The sequence below is a fragment of the Anguilla anguilla genome, chromosome 11, assembly GCF_013347855.1.
Source record: "Anguilla anguilla isolate fAngAng1 chromosome 11, fAngAng1.pri, whole genome shotgun sequence".
NCBI lineage: Eukaryota > Metazoa > Chordata > Actinopteri > Anguilliformes > Anguillidae > Anguilla > Anguilla anguilla.
In genome coordinates this window covers 3,236,057-3,259,433 of record NC_049211.1, presented here as the reverse complement: position 1 = coordinate 3,259,433, position 23,377 = coordinate 3,236,057, and the positions used below count along the sequence as shown (strand labels likewise).

Genomic DNA, 23,377 nt, shown 5'->3' with positions numbered 1-23,377 from the left:
CATACATGCATGCACGCACGCACGCATGTACGCACACTCGCATACACGCACACACATGCTTGCATACTGTTCACATACACACACACACACACAAGCAATACACTTCCCCCTTACCATCCTGCCAATCAAAAAACTGTTCTAGTCACCAGCTGTTTTGACAAATGTAAAAAAAAAAAAAAAAGAACAGATATGGTGTTACCTCTTCTGCTCAGGGATGGGCCTTGAACATACATTTATTCATTATGTGGGTCCCACGTTAAGATGCTTAGCAATGTCGGGAACCTTTGCGAAAGGACGGACAACAGCAACAGCCATAATAACAGGCATAACTCATAACTACCATTATCCACCATCACAATTATACCTCATCAAACCCTTTTATCTGAAGGAGAGTGCACTGTTTAAATTTAGTGTGGCAAAAGCAGAGCTGTTTAAACAGTAAGAGATAATATCGGGCTTCGAAGCGATGAACGTACTGTAATTTTGCCCATCGTGCTATCGTTAGCTTGTCATAAATCACAACATGACGCGATAAGTGTTTTAATAGCTTGGATTTTAAAATCGCTGAAAGATATATTTATTTATCTGTCTCTGTGTGTACATGTGTATGTGTGTGTGTGTGCGTGTGCGTGTTCAGCCAGTGTGTGAGTGTGTGTGTATGTGTGCGTGCATGCATGTGAGTATGTCTGCATCTGTGAATGCATGCGGGTATGCGTAGGTGTGCACTGTCGTGTATTATAAGTTGTTCCTTTGCGGTTTGATTTGTTTTTTTCCTGAGGTCACACTCACATGTACTTTGCACGTTACGGTTTATCGTGATCTTTTCAAACATGGCCTCTCAGGCAACGTGCACTTTCCCCATATGACCTGAGCAGAATATTACTGTGAAATGAACAACCTGACCCTCCGCTCTGCAATGCACTTTGCCTGCAACACTTTTACATGCAAATATGCCTGTTATAAGCTGGAGTGCTCTTTCATTGCTATTATTGTTATTATTATTTTTTGTTGTGAAATGACTTTCCTTTGCAGCAGGGATGACTGAAGCCTCAGGGTTGTACATGGGTATCGCTAGTGGGGTGAAAGGTGGTGCCGATTAAATAAAATTTTGTTTTCTTAAAAGGGGGGGGAGGAATAGTGGGGGCAGACCGGGGGGGGGGGGGGGGTTTCACGACTATCATGAATGCTACTCATGCACTTTTTTTCTGTCTTTGTTTGAGTGAGTGTACTCTTGACTGTGTTTATTGTCACGAGCCTCATAATTTTTTTTTGGTAATTTCATAGAATGCAGATGAGAGGAATGTTTTGTTTTTCACAAGGACAGCCTCTCGATGCCAGCTCGACCCCCCCCCCCCCCCCCCACATTTCAATAAAAAGGTTTTCCTGCGTTATTATTCTGTGCATATGCAGTACTTTTTAAACAGCCAAATGTGTTTTTGGTAAAAGTGTTTTGGAGAATGCATGCATTGTTATTCTGTGACCCCAGGAAAAACTAAATAAAGGTAAAAAAAATTATCTTCTGACAAAATATCATGATGGAACCAAATGAGGAGTTTGTTGTTCACTGAATATAAACCCCACAGACTGTCTGTGTAGCCTAAGGGGGTTTCAAAAACAGACCGACAGACTGCGGTGAGCCAATATGCAATCTGCATAACAGTGTGCAATGTGAGGAAATATGCTGCAATCTGATCCCCCCGTGGAGAACCCCTGAAATGACTCAAAAGTATGCATTTAAATATTATTCCTTTTCTGAAGTCTAGACACTTTTTTGTTTTATTACTTTCTTTTCATTTCTCCTGCTCAGGCAGTCATGTTTGCCAGGCCTTTAGTATAAGGGAAAAGTAAGGGGGATATGAACAGGAGAAAAGGCACATTTTGAGGAGTCCCAGGTCAAATAAGGTCCCCACAAACCCCCCTGTGGGAGGAGCATTTGATTGGTGTAAACTTTGGGCGCCAATGTTTTACATTTTACACTAATATTCTATTTGAACTCAAAAGTCAATGAAGGGGAACACGTAGACAGACATTACATTACATTACAGGCATTTAGCAGACGCTCTTATCCAGAGCGACTTACACAACTTTTACATAGCATTTTACATTGTATCTATTTATACAGCTGGATATATACTGAAGCAATTTCGGCTAAGTACCTTGCTCAAGGGTACAACGGCAGTGTCCTTACCCGGGAATCGAACCTGCAACCTTTCGGTTACAAGCCCAGTTCCTTACCCACTGTGCTACCCTCCGTCCTTTATTATTAACCTGCCAAGGCGTTTCAAAGTGATTACAATGTTCTTAACTGAACATTCTATTGCTGATGTAACAATCGCTGCTGGTAATTGAAAGCAGTGGAGTTCTAGAACACTGACTTCGAAGTTAGAAGAAGAAAAAAAAACATTCCAAAAAACCCTACTCTCCAAAGAGTTAAAAAGACGTTTTTTTTTTTTTTTTTTTTGTTTTTTTTTTTGGACAGCCCACATACTCACCAAGTCAGTAGCCCTTACTGCACCCAGTTTAGTCACATTATTTATTTTCTCAGGCATGGTTCATACAAGCATTTTATCAACCATCCCAGGTGACTTTAATTAAGGTCATGCACTTTGGATGCACTGCTTTCCTCTGAATCAAAAGTTTTACATTTTTCACCTCTATATTTTTGCATCTGTGCAACATGAAAAGCCTGATTTTAAAATATGTATTTCAGGTGCGTGTTTCCAGGTAGAAATCAGATACGCCACACAAGGAGCCTGCCACACATTTGCTGTAAATTTAGAAGAGTTTGATTATGAGGTGATGAGGAATGGCGGGTGGTGTCCGGTGATGTCACTTCCTTTGATCAACTGCCACTTCCCATCTTGTGTTCAAAGAGAGCATCGGAATGCAAATTGCCTTGGCTGTGGCAGGCTTGTGCTGCGTGCGGCGGCTACAATTGATGGATGCTCCCAGAGACCTTACGCTTTTCTTAAATGCCACAGCTTAAGAAATAGTCCCGCCAACAGAAATAAGCTGTCACATTTATAAACTTTAAAAGCCGTGCGAGGCGTAAGTTTTTTTTTTTTTTTTTTTAAGTCTGATAAATTAACATCAACACTGCGTCTAAACATTTTCTTTGAAAGGTTACTCCATATTTTTTCTTGAAAGATTCGCTGTTTAAAAAGTATGTTCCGTAGAGTAATTATATACTTTAAAATAGTCCTGAGGGAAAGTTATTTGTTGGATGAAGCTCACTCACTGCATTGCTGGCCCCTGTGACGTTGAGTGGAGATTGGTTGTCATCGTGGGCAATCAGATACCGTATTTAATTTGTAAATCCAGCGCAAATGAAGCACTGTGTGTGTGTGTGTCATGTAATTACACAGCTTTCAATGCATCATTTGATGTACCCTGTTAAAAAAACTAATTATTTTTTTAAACATATTTTTCTTGATTTGGTTTCATTTTAATGCCATTTATGGAGTTGGCCATGATGACCCTGCAGAAAGCCACGGAGAATGAGTGGGTGTCATTCCCATCATCTGGCCACCGGGGGCAGTGTAGTTGTTTGTTTGTATCTTGTGGAGGAAAAACAGCTGTTATGCAGGCCCTTTCTATAAAATAAAATGATGCTTCGAATATGGTGCTTTTTTATCGCCTCCCTGTTATTATTAAATATAGAAAAAAAATAAATGTTGGCTTTAATGCTTGAGTGGACACTGTCAAGCTCCATTTGAAACCATTTTACTGCAAATAAACAACAACAACAACAACAACAACAACAATAATAATAATAGTAACAATAATAATAATAATAATAATAATAATAAGAATAAAATAACAGGAAATGTTATTTAACCTTTAAATAACCTTATTTAAATGTTCATTAAATCAGATTTGACAAGATAGAACTGTAAAGTGTAAATACATGTAAGAGCTGACGAGCGATAGGTCGCTGGGTAATAGATCTGTCCGCCCCTGTCTCTCTCTGCATCTCAGGGTCGGGGGAGAATGCACTGGCTGCTTTGTGGCTTTGTGTAAAGGTTATGTAATGGGCTTATAAAAGCACGATGTCACAGGGACTTTACCGGACCTCGCCTTAAGGGCTCTTAAGGGTGCTTCTGCGGAGGAGTAAAACCCAGGGAAAGTGCTTGAATGGCCACCAGCCACTCAAGGCCCGTTTGAAACGGCTGAATACTGCAGCGTTCCCAGTGACTGAGATACTGCAGCATTCCCAGCGACTGAGATACTGCAGCATTCCCAGCGACTGAGATACTGCAGCATTCCCAGCGACTGAGATACTGCAGCATTCCCAGCGACTGAGATACTGCAGCATTCCCAGCGACTGAGATACTTCAGCATTCCCAGCGACTGAGATACTGCAGCATTCCCAGCGACTGAGATACTGCAGCATTCCCAGCGACTGAGATACTGCAGCATTCCCAGTGACTGAGATACTGCAGCATTCCCAGCGACTGAGATACTGCAGCATTCCCAGCGACTGACATACTGCAGCATTCCCAGTGACTGACATACTGCAGCATTCCCAGCGTCTGAGATACTGCAGCATTCCCAGTGACTGAGGAAAGCCTCCCAGAGGTTCACATGCAAATTCTTTGTGGTCTTTTTCCAGAAAATGTTATGTTTCTTTTTTTTTCAAACTCCAGTTGTATATCGCATGCTGGCCAAATTACTACTTTTAAAATGGAACGCCGCTACAGTTATTTTTATTATTTTTCTCGTGAAAGCGGATTTTTCAGGACATTAAACTCGGTATCCATATCTCGGATGAGAAAGGGTCCGTTCGCAGGAGTGCCGAAACAGCTTCGGTGCGGATAAAGCCCGCTATTGGCCTACATTTCCAGGAGAACGTCACCGCTAAATTTTACCTCGGGGTGTTACGATCAGTTTCTGCGCGTTTGCCAAACGCACACGGTTGTTTCCCCCCCCGCCCAAAAAAAAAAAAATAGCTGTTTGTCACAATTTTTATGTTTTACTTTATCGTGTAGTTTTCCTTCAGGCAGCGAATGCACAGGTGAATTGTGTGCAAATTGCAGCTAATGCTCAGTTTCCTCAGCGAGAACAGTAAATGCGATTAGCATTTTCCCCAAACTTGCTTACTGAAGAAAAGAAAAGAAAAGAAAAGCTGCAGGCCTTGCCTTTTTAAAAAAATAAAGTCGATAAATTTCAGTCTCTGTGCACTCAGGTTCCTCAACGCCATCAAGCATTTCACACAAAATTGGGAGTGGGTGTTGGGAAGTGCATTATTGTTGACTGATGAAGGAGGCACGTCTGGCCTCTTTCAGGTAATGGCAGGTAATTACACCACATCGCCGAGCCGAGCCGAGCGGAAGAAGCCTATGCCGAGGACGAAGCTAAAAGGAGAAATGTGTTGCGTGGAGGATGAGCGTCTCTTAGCCCTCCCAAGAACACGAAGAGGACTTCCGGCGAAATCTTGCATTCTTGCTCGGTGTGTCCTTGGAGTTTGGAACACGCTTGGGTCACATGACCATTTACTTTCCGCGCCTGCTTTAACATTCAATGTAGAATACAGCTTTGGAACACAGCCTGAGTTTGAATTCCCCCACCCCCCCGCCCCCCCACCCCACCCACCCCCCAGCTCTGAGCATGCTCAGACGATGTTCCCTCCTAACCCTCCGCAAAGCAATGAGTGCATCACCATCGCCATGGTGACGGACGTCACCGTTCCGGGGAACTTAGCGGACGCTATCCTTTTCCGGTCTCAGAGAAAATGTCACTGTTCGGCCTGCGTGACATTTTCAACCCTCCTTTCCCTTCACCATTGTTTTTTTTTCTTCTTTACAAGCTTTTCTCAATTCCAGAAAAGCTTTTGGCCTGTATTCGATCAAATCATATCATGTCCTTAACTTTTAGTTTTATTTTTCTCCTCCGAACACAGGCCATTAACTGAATGACAACGTGCTATGATGTTGGAATGCAGCAAGCGAGCTATGAGCAGCAACAGTGCAATATTTCAGACCATCTGCACTTAGTGAGAAGCGTTAATACTGCACACCAGACTGTGGCAAAGGCATCATTATTAAGAATGTGCATATCATGCATTGGTTTTACTTGTGGGAGCATAACATGAAGGAAATGACCAGAAAACTGGGCTTGTAACCGAAAGGTCGCAGGTTCGATTCCCAGGTAAGGACACTGCCGTTGTACCCTTGAGCAAGGTACTTAACCTGCATTGCTTCAGTATATATCCAGCTGTATAAATGGATACAATGTAAAATGCTATGTAAAAAAAAAAAAAAAGTTGTGTAAATCGCTCTGGATAAGAGCGTCTGCTAAATGCCTGTAATGTAATGTGCACTTTTGTACATCGCTTTGGATAAAAGCGTCTGCTAAATAAACGTATGTTCGTAATAAACGAAATAAATGTAAAGAAAAGACAGGGTTTCCCAAACCTTATTACAGCACACTGAGACCTACAGTACGTTCTGACTTTGCGATATTCTCAAACTCTAAAGATTAGAAATTAGAGTTTGTTTGTCAGTAATGAATTCTGCGAAACCTTCTTGAATTTTTAATTCTGCAAAACATACTTGTGCACAGCTGTGGCCACATTTAATCTGTTTTTTTAACAAAAGTAAAAACTCACTTATTCTTTGTGTTTAACCGTCCTTTGGTACAACTGTCCCTCCGTCTGACATTTAGTCAGTGACCTTTCCAGGAGAAATATTCAGGAGCAGAGAGGTCTTTTAAAATAATTTGAATAACCCCTTCTGCTCATTGTGAATGAAAGCCGTTCAGTTGCAAAACCGTGTCCCATTCCATCACTGCGTTGTAACTTCCTCTGTGTGTCAGAGAGCAGGGACACTTACACTTCTCCTGCTGCAGTTCAAAAGAATATTCAGTCATGTTTCTTCCTATACGTGAACTACAGAGTTTTTTTTTTGACTTCTCAAAGGTTGAATTGAGGAGCCAGGTTGGCTAGAAGCTACCAGCTTGACTTTGAAATAAAATAAAAACAGATAATAATTTTTCATCCCTCAAATATGGATCATTCTGTTTGTATGATGAGTGCAAATAAATCAAATCAAATCAAAAGTCCTCATATATTTCATATAGTTCATACAGGCAACGGTTTCATACTATTGTAAACAATACAAAGCAGTTTACAATAGTTCTACTATGCAGTACTTCTGGCACAGAGTTTAGAAATAATTTCGCTGATGGTTCTTTACCCACTGTGTGCTAGTGCAGTTTGCGGATGATTGCACAGCCTTTCTTTGTTAAACGTGTTGGAGAAGAGCCCAGTCACTACACTTGTGCCCGTTACCTGCACACCCTGGTTTAATGCACAATTAAATCTCTGAATTTTTAATAGAAGCTCTTGTCCAGAGGAACTTACGCAGAATACATTTACACTCACACAGAATGCAGTTACATAGTACGGTCCATTTATACAGATGGATATTTTTAATGAAGCAAGTCAGGTTAATAATCTCGCTCGAGAGCACTACACTACCCCACCGCAGGTGGGAATCGAACCCGCGACATTTGGGTTGCAAAGCCCAGTTAAAGATGTGCTTGCAGGGGGAGAGGAGCAGTTTCTTGGTATAGGCCTGCCAGGATTCATCAGCTTTTTCCTCCCGTGAGAGCAGATCACCTATTTAAATTGGTTCATCCAGGGAAGACATTCAGCATGTGCTACATAGAAAAACAGCATATGAATAACATGAAATGCACATACGCATGGAAAAATTGTGAGAATAAAAAAAGTAAATATGCATGTAAGATTGATCTGTTGTATTGTCGTATCATGCATTTATTATACATGCAACATAAATTCTAGATTTATTTATTATTATTTTATTTATTTACAATGACAATGATGATTTCTGAAACTTTTTGGCACTAAGACACATTTAAAAAAAATGAAAATACTAATTTTTATCAATGAATCAGCTAACAGCCCCCTTGTTAATATGCCATCATCATCATCATCATCATCATCATAATCATCACACTGCATGCAGAAGACTGAACGTCTGAGCTCTGAGAAATGTGCACGGACACCTTCGGGTCATGTGTGTTGGTCTCCATGGAAACGTCAGGCCCGGCAACAGGGCCGCCCGCGGCCTACCTAGGGCAGCATAAGGCGGACTTTGTGTTGGTGACAGAGGGGCATTGTGGGACAGCCGGAGGGCCAGTGCCAGTCAGGGAGCTGATACAGTGATCGTAATCCTGCCTCCGCTGGGCTGCGCGGGAATGCTAAGCAGCGCAGATGAGAGACAGTTTGTGGGCGGAGCCTAGCTGATGTTTTTTTAATGTCTGGGTGTCATTCAGCTTTCCATCTGTTTACTGTGCTGCGCTGAGTGCATGTGTGTGTGTGTGTGTGTGCACATGTGCATGTGTGTGAGTATATGTGTGTTGTGTGTGTGTGTGATTGTGTATGGGAGTGTATAATAAATTTAAATAAATAAACTTTGTAGTAAGTAGTAGTGGAGTAAATTTGTTGCCAAATTCACAATCAGATCAATGCACGATGTTTGGCAGAGAGTTGCTACACTTGACTAAACCAAATCGAAATATTAAATACACAAAGCGGATATTAGCACAAGAAAAGTGCTTTGAATTTGACCTCAGTGCACCCTCGACACAGAAATAAATTTTATGGTTAAGGCTGGACAACACGCCCAGCTTTAAGTTGGGGGGGGGGGGGGGTACAATATAGCTTCTCTCGCACAAAATGACAGCAATCACTTGGTGATCTGGGACAGCCGTGAGCATCGGCACTGTGTACGACCTCAGCGAGAGAGAGAGAGAGAGAGAGAGAGAGAGAGAGAGAGAGAGGGGGATGGAGGGAGGGAGGGAGGGAGGATGAGAGAGAGAGGCGAGGAGGGAGGCGAGAGTGAGATCCTAGGGGCTCCACTGCGTTAAAATCAAAACAAACTGTGTACTTTTCTCAAAGGCTGGAGGAAGAGAAGGTCCCGAAGGAGGACTCCACAGCACTGGTAGGGAAGAGAAAAAAAAAGTGTTATCGCTCTCTTTTGCTGCACGTTTCATATTTGTGGCTCGGAAAGTGTGCCGGGGGGGGGGGGGGGGGTGTGGGGGGTGTGGTGGGGATGGGGGGGACTGCACTCTCTCTGAACGTTGGAGGGGTCAGGGATGGGCTACTGTTCCAGTCTTCTGGGGGGGGGATGTAGGTAGATACCGATGTGTGCTTTTAGGGAAGCCTGGATGTAATTGGCTTCCTCAGAACTTGCTAGTTTCCAGCTCTCTCTGTGTCACTGTGTGATACTTGGGTCTCCGCCAGTTACTTTTTTCCCCACCCACAGGTTGTAATCAGGCCAGGGTCAGATCTGATTGAATTGTGCGATGCTATGCCACGGTCACACAGTAATACAGATGCCTTTATTCTGCAAGTTTAAATGAGAAATTAACGGCTTGAGATAAAGGAACCAGAAAGACCGGTTGTGTGTGGAATGTTCTGGAAGCTGGGGAGCTGTCGGTCTGTTAAAATGATTAAACGACGATCCGTCGAATTCAGTAAAGTATCCGGAAAAAAAAACTGGGTCGATGTTTGTAAGGCATCGTATAACCTTGCTGAACTGACTGATGTTTCTCCGCACCAATTTTCGGGGGAAAAAGTTTAATACAGCTAATCGATGCTGCAAGCTCACCTCAGCAGTTTATGCAGATCCCGCATCGATGAGTTAATTTGAGACAATGGAGGCTGTTCTGCAGTTTTAATTTTTACCCCGGTTTCACTGAGAAGAACAGAACGACAACGATTCATTAATTTTTAATTGAATGTAATAATCGTTTGTTGTTGGAGTTCGCCAGCTAATGGGCTTCATTGACCATTGCTTCGTGCCGAAGTTATTAAAATGTATTGATCAGCCTTTAAGGTGTTAGAATGTGCAAATAGGGAAGCAGTGCCAGTGTGCCTTGTGGTGGAGCTACAAGATGGGGCCTGCAGTGGAAAAGTGAGATGGGCCCTGTGGTGGAGCTGTGGCGTTCACCCCCGTGGCAGTGTTGTGAGATGGTTCCTCTGGTGCAGCTGTGATATTCGCCCGGTTGTGGAGCTGTGAGATGGGCCCTGTGGTGGAGGTATGAGATGGGTCCCATGGTGGAGCAGTGGAGGTAGGCCCTGTGGGGGAACTGTGACTAGGGCCCTGTGGGAGAGCAGTGGAAGTAGGACCTGTGGGCGAGCTGTGAGATGTGCCCAGAGGTGGAGCAGTGGACATAGCTCCTGTGAGGAGGTGTGACTGCAGTGACATTTTCCTCACGTCTATGCTGGACTTTTTTCCAGAGGGGGGCTGCTGGTGTGAGTGTCAGGGAGCAGTAGATCTCACAGACTGCATCTCTTACGTCACAGTCCACCAGCCGAGCTGCCTAGTCACTGGGTCAACACAGCTGACGAGGGAAAAACGCAATCGTCTGATTGGCCGGAAGACTTGTTCTTTGGTGAATGAGGTGTGTGTGTATGGGGGGGGGGGATTCAGGGGGATAGCCTGTTGACTGAAGTCCTTCATTATTGGGCTGTGATATGACTTTTTGGTGCCCTGCAAAGCTGCCAGACAGGTCTAACACTGGCAGTTAGGATTAAACTCATATCCCAGGATGCTAATGCTCTAATGCTTTTAGCTGGAATGCACTACATGACAGGTTGGTTGCCAGATCCCTCATTTTCGACCGGAGGGTCTGGTTTTCAAATTAGTTGTTACAGGTCTGGTTTGTGTGATAGCAAGCACAACCCCCCCAATCCAGCCCCCCCAGTCCACTATCGGTTATGAAGTTCTCTCACCTGGTCCGTAAGCTTCCGGCTATGCAAGTTGTCCGATTCTGACAAAATTCTAAATCTGGCAACCCGAGCCCATGTAAGTCCCGAGCAGTCGGAGGCTTTGGTTTTAAAACTGAGGAGTTCGCTGAAGCGTGTCACCCCAGGATGTCTGAGTCAGATGTGTGTGCTCACGTCCCGTGCATTATTAATTTGGGCATTGGAGGTGGCACTTCACAGTTCCCATTATAATGCGAAAATTAAAGTCCACAGAACCTCGGCAGGAAAAAATTTTAAAAATTTGCTCAAGTGAGCCGTAATATCTTTTTATGGCCAAGAAGGTACTTACGCTTACAGTTATGCATTATTGATGCCAACGGAGGGATTTGGGAGTCGGTAATTCCTCTAGACAGTCGACATTTCATTTTGTTTCTAGGCTTATTCCCAGTGTTGTGTCGTTAAAATAAAGTAAAAAAAAAAAAAAAACATTAAAAACTGTAATGACATGCGGTTACACATGACAGCAGGGACACTGTAGCTGATGCCTGGTTCCAGTGGCCTTCCCAAACAGGTTTAACTGAAGCCACTTCACTCTCGATCAAATCCTAATTTTGCTGGGTTTTTTTTTTTACCCTTTGGGTGTCTCATCTGCCCTCACCTGGTTTGCAGGCACAGCTGGCCCTGGTTACTGGGCAACATGCAGGAACATAACGTAGCTGGACGCCGCTGACTGTATCTGCAATGAAAAAGACTCTCCCTGTAAGAATGGGAAAAGGCTAATGCGTTAAGATAACTAAACAGGGTCGTCATCTCTATCGAGCCATTTGCTGTTCCCTGTAATTGCTTTATTTAAATGGAAGAGTTCGGGAGGGGGGTTTGGTTTTCATTGGTTTTAAAAAAGTTGTTCATGGATGACGTTAGCATCCCCCACCATACTGTACAGCTCCAGGCTCCAGGTTCAAATCAAACTGTGTGTTTTCCTACAGGCTTCTCTCCTCTTACAGTCGAAACAGAGGCTGGCCTGCAAAAAACGCTATTCTTGGCTCAGTTGACAGTTGGTTTGCTCAGGGTGTGGTTGGTGCCAACTTTCACCCACTTTGTCAGAGGGGTTTGGCCTTGGCTTGTCTTGTGGGGGGTGGTGGGGGGTTAGGGACTGGGTGGGCTTGGTTGTTGATAATCATACATTTCTCATCCCCAGCTGAATTGTCTGTGCTTCTCTGTTCCCATGAGCACATAATGTAGCTTCGGTCCAAAGTTAAGCGCTCAAAATAAAAATAGAAAAAGCACAACAATAAAAGAAGTACCACATGTTCAGTGTTCTGACTCCACCATTGTTAAAGCTAAAGTACAACAAATGTCTGTCCCATATGCATATTCATGAGGGGGGGGGGGGGGGGGGGGGGGGGGGGGGCGTGGCCTCAAACAAAACACCCACAGCAAGTTTCTGGGATCTCCTGTACATGGAAATGCATACAGCCTCCAGTTCTAACGGGCTCTGGCCAAACTCACACAGCCCTCCTTCTTCACACCCCCAGTCCTCAAAACAACAGGACCTGTGTTTTTCAAATCTGGGTTCCTCCCACTATGTCTGTGTCTCTGCCTGCACCACACCTCCCCCCCCCCCCCCCCCACAATGCACCTGCCTGCGAGCTAAATCTCAGCCAGAGCATGGACGTTACAAAACGAAGAACCCCAGTTTGTGAACCAATTCAGTTCAATTTATGTGATAGAGCGCTTTGTAAAAAGAAAATTGGGCAGAAACCAGGCCTGAGGGAATAAAACTCAAACAGTAGAGAGAAAAAGTCCCAAAATCAAATTCCCCAAATTAAACCATTGCATAACAGCACAACAGGTTATACATTGCTTCACGAAAGAGAGACTGCAAAAAGGCGTGTCATGTACTTTCTAGGAGTTTGGGCCTCTTCAGAACTGATGGCGTAGACCCATGTATTCTCACAGCCTATGGAATCTGAACGCTCACCTGTTCATGTGTTTTCGTGTACGCTCACGCTCGTGACCACTGAAGCTACGGGAGGCCAGGGAACGAAGGTAACAGAGCAGTCTCTCAAACTGGACCAGTGCCCGTTTTTCGGAAAAAGACATGTTGTTTGAATGAAATTGCAGTTCCTCCATTGCAGCCTCGAGAAACGGAGGTGACGTGACTGCGTCTCGCAGATCCCCGATCGCACAACGCCATTTTATTTATTTAGTTTTCTGTGCTAAACGAGCCCTGGATGCTAGCGGCTAGCTCGCTGTAATGTAATGTCTACCTCAATACAAAGTCAGGCCCTCAGGTCCGCCCCCCCCCCCCCCCGCAGAGATTCCCCACTTCACATCTGCTCCGTACCCAGCGTAGGGCACACGTGCAGGGGGCGGGGGCGGGGGACGGAGGCTGGGGTCTCAGACAGAGACAGCCTTTCTTGTCCCAGACCAGGGGTGGAGGTGGGTGGGTGGGTCGATCCGGTTCGTCCCCAGCGTGCGGGTCCCACACTGTGCGGGTCCCACGCTGTGCGATCTGGAGCATGGCACTGCGTAAGGCGAGGACTGGTGATGTCAAAGGCCCCTGGGATGAGGACGCTTTAGCCTCAACGTGCTTTCTGTGCTTCTCCGCCTGTCCCCACGTGGAATGACTCAAGTTCTATTCGTCATTGTGTGTGGGGGGGAGGGGGGTGGCACCCGCGTTTGTGAAGTACTTCTGTTGTTTTTTGCAGTTATTGTGCACTGAAGGGTTAGCTATTGTTTCAACCCCCCCCCCCCCCCCCCCATGCCCCCACCCCACATTAGTACCTCCTGGATCATTGTGTACTGTGCGATGACGTAGGTTGCTAACAGTGCAGGTTAGGCCTCCCGTTTTTCCACTGAAGAGCAAGTATAGGCTGTACGTGCGAATAACGATTGCTCCAGAATTCCTCCCCGCCCACTTTCCCTCCAGAGTCCGGGGGGGAGGGGGGGGGTTGGCTGAAATGGCTTTTGTCTCCCACGCCGGTGGCCTCTGTTGAGTCTGGAGAGTGCCCCAAGCGAGCCTATGTGTGTGTGCGTGTGTGTGTGTGCGCGCGTGTACCACTGCCTTTCCCGTGTGAGAGAGAAGCCGCTCTCGCAGTACGACGCCAAACAAGCTCTCTCTCTCTCTCTCTCGCACAAGAGCTCACGGAATTAAGAAAACACACACGGAACTTTATTTCGTCTCCACGGTTACGAGGCCCCGCTGCTCCGCCCACAGTTTCTCCCTTTTTGAGGACGTATAACGGAACGCACACCTGTGGAACCGCTGCTACACGAGCACTCACCTAGCAGGACCCCGCCTACCTGCCGGAAAACCTACCTGAGGAAGGCAGAGAGTGCGTGAGTAAAGGTGAGTTCAAGGTGGATTCTGAGCTGTTCTGCCATACGAGAGATTTGCCAGCTGTTGTGATAATAAATAGACAGCTGTATGCATACCTGTATCAAGGTAACAGACCAGGAAATGCTGAATGCAGAAGGAAGCGGTTTCAAGTGGCTGTTGTTGTTAAATTGTTTGTTGTTGCTCTGTCTGGCCTCATGTTTGTTTGTAGCCATCTGTTTCACTTCTGGGTTGAATGTGATGGTGCAGTCAGCCAATCAGCTAGCTACTTTTCATGTGAACTTTGGATAGTTACAACTATCATGCAACTATTTTTTGGAGACATTCAAAAAAAAAAAACTGTCAGTTCAGACAACAGTGAAAAACTTCTTTAATAAGCAAGTCTGTTATAACTAAATTTTAACTGGATTATACCTCTGCCAATCAACTTGAGAGCACTGTGATTGGATTACACATCTGACTCTGCATCATGCATCACTGCTGACTTGCAAGTACACAGTTATTTCAGTGATACGGTAGATGGCCAGCCATCTCACCATCTCAGCCTAGTCAACAAGCAAACAGCACATCCATAAAAAGTACACGGTTGATTTTTGTATACATCTCCTTATAGAATCACCTGTTAAGAAGCCAACCATTTGTTGCCTTAAGTTTAGTCTCGAGATTGATTGTCGCTCTTTGCCTCAACCGACCAATGAACATGCTTAACTTCATTTGGCAAGGTTTGTGCGTCATTTTCACTGACACTATGTCTATTTATTTAAAATGTTGTTGACCCAATATATGAGCCAGACAGTGATACACGGAGGCATTAAACACAAACACTCTGCTTGCTGTCGTACCTTGAAACTTTACTGAATGAGTGTCCGCAGCATCCCTCTTTTTAGCTCTTTGAAGAGCAGGTTCCTTGGAATGTTTTTTTCAAAATTCCAAGTCAGTGTTCTAGAACTCCGCTGCTCTCAGTCACCAGCAGTGACTGTGACATCAGCATTAGAATGTTCAGTTTAGAACATTCTAATCACATATTTGTGATGTTAGACCTTAGAGTTAAAAAAAAGCAACTGCTATTAGTAATATGGGTTAGCTGACTACTATTAACATGGTGGTGGTGAAATTATGTGAGCCTACAATCTGGGCAGTTGGTTAGCGTGCCAAGTGTCCAGTAATGATGTGGCTCGCTGACAGCGTGTGCATCAGGTCCCAAAATCACATTCACCTGGGCACTGCCCAAATGTTTCGGCTTTCATCCGGCTGGCAGGTGCGAAAACGCACGCGACTCTAAACCAGCCTGTCGGTCACCATTGCGCCCTTCGTTCTGGGCGTCTCGTTTTTTATTTTGCTAACGGGGGTCGCGTCGATCCAGTCCTCGTCCCAGCGGATTGCTCGTTTGGAAATATCACACATCTGGACAGGCTTTGCAAATCAGTACAGGCACCTCAACTCAAACCTGAATTGAATGTCACAATCAATATCCCTGCGTTTTCAGAACGCTGCACATTTCTTTGTGTGTGTGTGTGTGTGTGTGTGTGTGTGTGTGTGTGTGTGTGCATGAAACTCACAAGATGTCACTGCAAGCAAAATGTAACAATGATCTTAAGCTGTCAGGTTTTGGGTTATATATACACTGTAGATAATTGATACAGATGTTAAGTCATCCTTTTTTCCCCCTTCATTTTAAGTCTTATTTTTTGTGAACTACCAGGTCCAGTATAAAATTTTGTTCTGCTCTTGATAGTGAACGAACTTCTTAGTTCAGTGTGCGAGCATACCACGAAATACATTCATTATGACTTCATAGCCCTTCATAAGGGCCTCATAACAGCATTACAACATGAGGATGACATCATTTTAAGCAGCAGTACATCGCTGAATGCTCAAATGTCTGTATCCACAAGCGTGGATTAATCTTCACACAATGCACACTCTAGAAGCACAGGGACACCAGGCACATGCAATATGACCAGTTCCAGTTTCCCCCCCCCTATGAAGCATAATTTAAGTACATACATTTTCAGGGGAAATTGATTTATGCAGGTTTTTCCTAATTTGCAATTGTAATACAGCCGCATGATCTTCACTCTCAATGATGCTTCAAGAACCCGTCAAGCAATTCATGCAAAGTATAATTTTAACTGACATTTTATATTAACTCCATTCTTGACTTTGTTTTGTCCCATACCTTGGAAAATGCAAAGACAGAAACATTTTTTTTGAAGAATGAAGCATGATTTTTTGCCCACTCAGAATGTTGAGTAATCCCCATTCTGCAGTAATCTCCCCCATTTACAGTCATTTCATATAATAAAGACGGGGATTTTGTGTTATGAATGGGATATCGATCTGTAGGCTGAGGTATTTTCCCCATAGATTGTAATATTTTTGTGGACAAATCAGGGACAGTTTGCATCGCTGCTGAGTCACTGTCTCATGCACTTGGTGGATGACCGGACTTCATGCCCATATAAGGGTTCCCCTTTGTCCCTACTGTCCAGTCTCTGATTCCAAATTGTACATGGCAGCCCTCACAAACTACACTTCACAGGCTTCGAAACACTTTTCACCAAGCCCACCGAGAGCGAGTGGGTTATATCAGTGACTCTCTAAGAATGAGTCTTGGTAACAGGTCTGGTTTTATCGGTTTTCATTTCCAGATAACGTTACTTCAGCTTAGAGCAGTTTGGCGGGATGGCGGGAGTGTGCTCAACAGCCCTTTTCTGTTCTTCAATCTCCATGATAATCTAATCGAGCAAATCCATGTTCTTGGAACGCCCCGCTTCCATCGGGTTGATAAGCATTTCCATTTCAAAGAGCAGCGTGAATTTTTACACTCCTCGTTGTTTTAGCCAGTAAAAGATCGCAGTACCCTTACAGAATGTGGAAAATTCAACAAACCCTTTGGTTGAAATGCAATGCAGAGAAATGAAGAGAGATCGAACACCTCGAAATATCTTGCCAGTAACCCACAGAGGCTATGCGATTAATGGCCAGGTTCCATCCGTTGTCAAACCTGCTTATCTGCCTATCCCTGGTCATAAGCAGGGGGTGGGGGTGCTAGAACCTATCCCAGCATGCATTGGTTGACAGGCAGACTCAAAAGGTGGCCTGTCAAATCACAGGATTTGGACTGTGGGAAGAAACTCCACATGTAGATGAGGAGAACATGTAAACTCCACACAGGAAACTGTCTCGGCAGGATTTGAACGTGGGACTTCTTGCTATCCACTGCACCACTGTGCTGTCCTCATTACTCAGGTTTCCCTCCTTTAGTTACTCACCTGGAGGGTGAACTGCAGAGCTGACTAGACTACAAGATGGATCAGCTGCCTTCTGCACAGCAAATAAAACCGAATTGCTTGTGACAAATCACTAGTTTTCTGGCCCACCAATGAAAAAAAGACTAAATCACATCAGCCAGCTCCTAACTTGCAACCAATCTCACAGACTCAATTTCATCTCTCCCAGAACATTCTGCTTAACTTGGCCTTGAACAGTCTCATTCCTGTCTCTCATCGACAATTCCCCTCTCACACACACACACGCGCAAACTTTCTGCTCAAAACCATCGCCGAACCCTTTAACTCAGCTCTTATACCCTCCTGGCTAATCAGTCAACCACTCAGCACCAATCAAAAGCCCTCCTTCTTGCTAGATTCTCATGCCTGCTCACACAATGCTCAATCAATCAGCCAATCAAGTGCTTGGATTGATTCCACATTCTCATGCCCAGTCCTCATGACTAATTAACCAATCCTGGCCAAGCCTGGGCTATTGCCACATGATCCTACCTGTCTCAATAAGCCAATCTTGAGATCTTTGAGTTACCTATTCTCCACCAGGGAGAGAGAGGGAGAAAATAGCCAAATGAGATCTGTCCTAATCCATCCTACCATCCCTTTAACTCTCTGGTGCACCTCTTACATGCCCGGCTGACACCCCCAGACCTCTGGCACCCCCAAATCTCTCCACACTCTAGTATGGGGCCATGACTGCCCCCCCCCTTCTTCCTCCTCCTTCCTCCCCCCTCCCTCCCTCCCTCCCTTCCTCCTCCTCTTTCTCCTTCTCCTTCTATTTCTGCGTTTGTTTGTCCTCCACCCCCCCCCCCCCCCAGGTCCATCTTCTTCCAGGCTCCCCCTCGCCCCCCCCCCCCCCCCCCCCACAGAAGAGAAGAAGAGCAGGCCTGTGGGGCTGCTGGGTCTGATCTGACCACATCCCCCCTGCTTCTGCATTCAGATCTGTCCTCACACTGTGCTCCGGGGGATTTCACTGCTTTACCCTGGCCTTCAGTCTTTCCATCTGCTCACCCCTTCTCATGCTCATCCCCTCTTTCTCCTTCTCCCTCTCTCTCTCTCTCTTCCACTCTCTCCCTCTACTCTCCCTCTCTCCATGTCCCCCTCTCTAATCTCCTTCTCTCCCTGCCCCATACTCTCCCTCTCTTTATCTTTCTCCTTTTCTCTCTTCCCGTCTTTCTCCTTTTCCCCCCTCTCTCCCCCCCTCCATCCCTCTCTCCATCTCTCTTACTCTCCCCCTCCCTCCTAAAAACCATCCTTTACTTCCACCCTCGTTTTTCTTCTTCTCTCTGATCTGGGGTTTGCAGGATTTCTGATATCACCTGTAGGCCTTGGTCATGCCACCTCCCCCAAACATTCCCCCCCCCCCCCCCCCCCCCCCCCCCCGAAAACTTTTACCATCCTATTATAATGTGCCCCAGAGTTGCCTCTCCACAAATGGAATGCATGAAAAAAATGTTGAAAAAATCAGTATGTAAACTCGCTAATCTCTAGTTGCTCTAGAGGAGATCATGTGCTAAATGCAGGAATTTAATGTAATAGCTCTAACCCTGCGCTGTCAGCCCCACCCTCTCTCCGATCTCCCGGATGGTACTCCCACTTCGGCCTGGCACTGCCACCGCTGCCCTGGCACTGCCACCGGTGCCCTTTTCGATTGGCCTGTGTCCGCTCCAACTTTCAGAACCCAAGATTACCGACCTCTGACCTCCTCCCTACAGGTCATTCCCGCTGGAAAGGACGCTCTGCCTCACTTATGAACACGCGTACTGCAAGATGTTAACTTATAAAAGCGTAACTATACATAAAATTGTAACATTATTCCTGCTTCTGGAAGATCTTATGGCATGTGCTCAGCTTTTAAACAAACATTTTTTAACTTTAAAAAACATTTGGTTAAAATGAGTTCTAAAAGTACCGCGCGCTGTAGATGGAGGCTTTGTGTTCCACGAGAATCCGTGACAAACCAAACAAACATTTCATTCACTCTAGTTCTTTGTTTTTTTTCTTCTTTTTCTTTTTCAAATGTCACACAATGCAGCCCACACAATGGACGTCAGCAAACAACAAGAATGCCAGACATTTTTTTTTTTGTTTATAGATTGAGGGTGACCAAGTTTGTCATTTGAACAATTGTCTTTGACGAAAAGGAAAGTCACAAGAATAGAGTAGGACGTTGAAAGCATGTTAATCGTTGTTCTCAGTGAAAGAAAAAGCGTTTTGTGAATTGATCTGTGGTAAACACGGATTGATGCGATATTCAATTATACTCCGCCTCTATGAGTTATGAATCTCCAGACTTTGAGTCAGCAGACTGAGGCGTGACCAACCTTTGCTCTGTCCTATTTTGTTCTGACACACAGTAGAACACAAAGTACCGCATTTGCCATAAGCTATTTTTTAAAATTCAGCTTCAAGTATATTAAGTTGTATTATCATATTTATTATCATAGCTTAATTATATACATGTGTAATGAGTATAAAGTGTAATGGCTCACAATGTTTATAAAATCAGAAAAAAGATTTGTGCTGTTATTTTTGATAATGCAACCTAATACTGCGATACAAGCCAAGGCATGTGGCTTGACCTTTGACCTCATTAAATCAGCTAAATCCTACAGAGACTAGGCTGAGTGGTTTTTTGTTTTTTTTTGGTATTATTACATGCGATTATCTTGAATGACAAAAAAATGTTGCAGTGAAAATATTTTCAAGGGAATTTCCCGCAAGGGAATTAACTATGAGACTTAGTAAAGTAAAAAGTCCGAGTGCATTCACAGTTTTTGCATCTTCATGATATTGATTGATTTGGAGACACAGTTTAAACTAGAATATAACAGTATATAATATAATAAAAATAAATGATACTGCTTATTTTCATGCATTTTTCATGTCATAATTAAAATGAAATAATAAAAAAAAATCATAAACACACCATGACACACATGTACACACAGATTTTGTCTGTGTGTATATGTGTGTATGTGTGTGTGCGTGCATGAGTGCATGTGTTTGTGTATCTGTGTGCATGTGTGTATGTGTGTGTGCGTGTATGTGTGTGTTTTATAGATGTCATAAACATCATGGATTTCATTTTAGGATACTCTGCGTTCAGTCCAAGAGGACAGATGGATCTGATCCAGTTTGATACTAATGATGTAACACAGCCTGGGGGCTGAATTTCAACATGTCTCTGAACTTCTCTCTGGCGCAGTTTCCCAGAGAGAGTGAATATTTACGGCACCATATGACAAATTCCACAATCGATGCTGTTATGGTTATTCATTTTACATTTGACGGAACAGTTTGCTTCTTGTTGTGTGTCCTTTGTCCTTTCTGACCATTTCCCTTGTTCTCTTGCTGGTCCGGTCGACTGCAGGTCGCATTCATTATCGATCTTTGTTGTAATTGCATGTTTGAGACATTTCAATGTTGTTAACATGGTATTGACTGAAGTGCTGGAGGGGTACCTCAGATTATGTGTGTGTGTGTGTGCATGCGAGTGAGTGTATGTGTGTTCTTGTGCATGTGTGCATGTGTGCGCATGTGTGTGTGTGTGTGTGTGTGTGTGCATGCAGGCATGTATGTATGTGTGCATGCGTGTGTGTGTGTGTGTGTGTGTGTGTGCATGCATGTGTGTGTGTGTTTTATGCATGCATAGTGCATGTGTTAGTGGGAGGTTTGAAGTTTTAAGGTCATGAATTATTTATAAGAGGCCAAGACACAGAGACAGGATCTGTGAGAGACAGAGAGAGGTGGAGAGAGAAAAGAGAGAGAGCAAGGAAATAGAAAGATGGAGGGAATAGAGAGAAGGAAAGAAAGAAAGGGAGGTGATGACCTACGCATTCAACTATGCATACTCTTTTCTGTGCTTTGGAAACACAGTATCTTGTCATTTTGGATTGGAATTTTGAATTTGAGTGGAGACAGTTTTTTTGCTTTTTGCCTTTTTGAAACCTTACTGTTAACCTTATTTAAACCAGGAGTGTTGGAAAAGCAGTATACAGTAGGCATACTCATATATATATATATATATATATATATAAATTAAGCAAGAGAAGACAGGCGAAAGTGGAAGAGAACTCAATTTAACTCTGTTCTGCTGATTCTCCAAACGCCATTAAAAGTTTGTCTTCCAACTCCGTTTCACAAAACACCCAATTTATTTCCCCCCTTTCAGCGAAGCCTGACTCAAAAGATTGCAATTCAGTTTGCAGAAAGCTAACTCTGAAGTGGGTTTTCATTAAACGTAGAGTAGGAGGGAGAGAGTTAGCGAACGAGAGAGAGAGAGACACAGGGAGAGAGTGAGAGGGAGGGAGGGAGAGAGAAAGAGAGATGGGGAGATGGGGGGAGAAGGGAAGTGTGGATGAGTATACATGTGAAGAAGAGGTGTGTGTTTCTGTGTGCAATCTGTGGTTGTGATTCTAATGTGACTGTCACACTGACCAGCTCACCCTCACACACGATAGCACTGAGCAGCACTGAGCAGCACTGAGCAGCACACTTCTCATAGGGTCAGCTCTGTGGGAGGGGGGGTGTAGTCTTTGCAGGCCTGTATATTTTGCATAATACAAGCAGGCGAGAATAAACATATATAGATAATGGATGGATAAGCAGGTATAGATAATGGATGGATACGCGGGTATAGATGATGAATGGCTAAGCGGGTATAGATAATGGATGGATAAGCAGGTATAGATAATGGATGGATAAGCGGTATAGATGATGAATGGATAAGCGGGTATAGATAATGGATGGATAGACAGGTATAGATAATAGCTAGATAAACAGGTATGGGTAATGGATGGATGAGAGTGTATAGATAATGGATGGATAAGCGGGTATAGATAATGGGTGGATGGATGGCTAGAGAGGGACTACGTGAGTTTTACCAGGCTGTGTCTTGTAAACATTTTCCATTTCCTGTGACAGTCTGGGACTTTGTTTGTTCGGTTTTATTATCAATTACCCTTATCCAAACCCAGAGATGCCATTTCAGGGAGCAATCCACCTGCAGTTCTGCCCGGGTCTAAACGATCCATCCATTCTCCGTCATTTCTTCTGAAAAAAATTAATAAATGATCCACTCGCACAGCGGGATATATATCGCACTGAAGCAGTTCAGGATGGGTGCTGTACCCCAGTGTCCCAACAGGGAATAGAACCTGCAACCTTTAGGTTATCAGCACAGAAACCTAACCATTATACCACACTGCCACCCACATCCGGTACGTTAGTTGTCAGTGTTCCGTGGCTCCAAGAGGCATGTGAGAAGCTTTGTCATGGGCTCTTACACCAATGACATCATACATGATGTCACTTGAGCTTATGAATGAATTCCTTATAAACGTGTTCTGCTGTGGCTATGTAGGTACTATACATGCTTCTTAAAGGCTTTGCAAAATGCAATGTGGCCTAATACATGCTAATAATAAATAATAATTGTGATAACTATGCATATGATAAAGTCATATGAGCAATGGGGGAAATGTATACATTTATCCCTGAAATTGCTTCTTAGTTGTTCATTTTTATTGTACAGCACTATGTTTTGATAAATGCCATATAAATAACTTTTTTTGTTGTATTTTTAAAAATTAAATCAACACTGACTTAACAGCAGACACAAGCATTACACTTTATCTTCACTCTCAGTGTGGCAAGTTAGTTTTAATGGTCACAAACTTGACAATCTGTGGTTTTGAATAGCAAGACTAAGTATTGCTTTTAATTGTTATTCAGATTTAAGGAAGAATGAAGTGCACAATGCTGCAGTTCATTGTGATTGTTGATGTGTGTGTGTGTGTGTGTGTGTTTGTGTACTAGTGGGGACTATGTTAGTTACCTGCATGCTTTTTCTTTGCTGGAATTTAGCTGTCTTCTTAAATGCCTGTGAATCTTTGTTAATAGAAATAACAGAAGCAGTGTGTCTTCACATCAGATCGATTTGTCTGCTTTTTTACTTTCTGCATAATTACATTTTCTTGCCCGTTTATAATCCACTTGGTCATTAGTAAT

General features: G+C 44.0%; 1 protein-coding gene across 4 annotated transcripts in view; it reads left to right on the top strand.

The window, feature by feature from the left end:
* The first annotated feature begins 8,852 nt into the window (after positions 1 to 8,852).
* Positions 8,853 to 23,377, top strand: part of LOC118207177 (neurofascin-like) — a 41,591-nt gene continuing 27,066 nt past the window's right edge. For 2 of the 4 annotated variants that reach the window (XM_035380503.1, XM_035380500.1), the window contains exon 1: positions 13,816 to 14,087. The gene's annotated coding sequence lies outside the window, so the exon portion shown is untranslated. Of the gene's footprint in view, positions 8,967 to 13,815; positions 14,088 to 23,377 lie in introns of those variants that run through there. The other 2 variants (XM_035380501.1, XM_035380502.1) reach the window with 2 other exon arrangements.